The following is a 1,396-nucleotide window of genomic DNA, read 5'->3' on the forward strand; positions in this document are numbered from 1 at the left end:
AAAAAAAAAAAGAAAAAAGAAAAAAGGAATTTGACCAACTCATACAGGTGTTTGACGGCTGCATGTATAAACCCATGGCTGGCTGAGTTTTAAAAAAGATCTTATCTGAGATTCCTTATGGAACAAAGCTCCATCACAGCCAATTAAAAAGACCCTACATGACAAATAATTATTCCTGCTGCACTTTATACAAATAATCAAGCCAGGTAAAATAAGACCAAAGCTTATTTTGTAAACAAATCAGCCCTATTATGATTTGCTTTTAACAAAAATGAGAACTGGAAAGAGAAACATTATGTCTCAAGAACCATGGTATACCTGTTATTCGATTCTGGCCTTATCAGTTGTTTTTGAGTCTTTTTCTACAATTTAGACTGACCTTGCTTATTTCCGTGAACCAATCGGTGATTTCTGACTGCAGCTCAGAAGAAACAAGAGGGATGGGTCATGTCAAAATCTGGATCAATGTTATGATTCTGGGCACGTGTTGGAATCAGCCAGAGACTTCCCATCAGCTGGGTCCCAACAATTGCCCAGTTCATGGAAAGCCGCCTGATTTAGTTTACTTGAGATAGTTTTGCTTATTTTGCTTTACTCTTGTGTAGTATATCGCTGTTGTACTCTTTGTGTAGGAATGCAGGATAAGCTTACTTCACGTTTTCTCAAATTGAACGCTCATCTTCACGATGTCACCTTTTGTCAGCATTCAAGAGATATGAATGGCTCTCACCATACCTCCACTTACTGACTGAGATCCTGTCTACCCAGAATACAAGAGACCCTAATCGTTAGGCAGAAATGGTACTTCCCGTATTCAGCCTGAAGAAGTTACAGAAGCTGGACCTTTGTCCCTCTGCAACCCTTGTAAAAGGGAGGAGGGACATATAAAACAGAGCAACTCATCTTGAATATGGGCTGGGTAAAATAAGTCTGAAACCTACTGGGCTGCATTCCCAGGAAGTTAGGCATTCTTAGTCACGATGAGATAAGAGGTCATAAAGATACAGGTCCTAAAGACCGTGCTGATAAAACAGAACGCAGTAAAGCAGCTGGCCAAAACCCACCCAAACCAACATGGTAACGAAAGTGAACTCTGGTCGTCCTCACTGTTCATTATACACTGATTAAAATACATTAGCATGCTAAAACACACTCCCACCAGTGCCACGGCAACATCAGGAAGTTACTCTATATGGTCTAAAGTGGAGAGGAACCCTCAGTTCCAGGAAATCTTTCCCCGTTTCCTGGAAAATTCATGAATAATCCTCCTCTTTTTTAGCATATAATCAAGAAATAACTATAAGTATACTCAGTAGAGCAGCCCCTGCGCCTGCTGTCTATGGAGTAGCCATTCTTGTATTCATTTACTTTCCTAATAAACTTACTTTCACTTTAC

The sequence above is a fragment of the Cebus imitator genome, unplaced genomic scaffold (genome assembly GCF_001604975.1).
Source record: "Cebus imitator isolate Cc_AM_T3 unplaced genomic scaffold, Cebus_imitator-1.0 Scaffold21, whole genome shotgun sequence".
Taxonomy (NCBI): Eukaryota; Metazoa; Chordata; class Mammalia; order Primates; family Cebidae; genus Cebus; species Cebus imitator.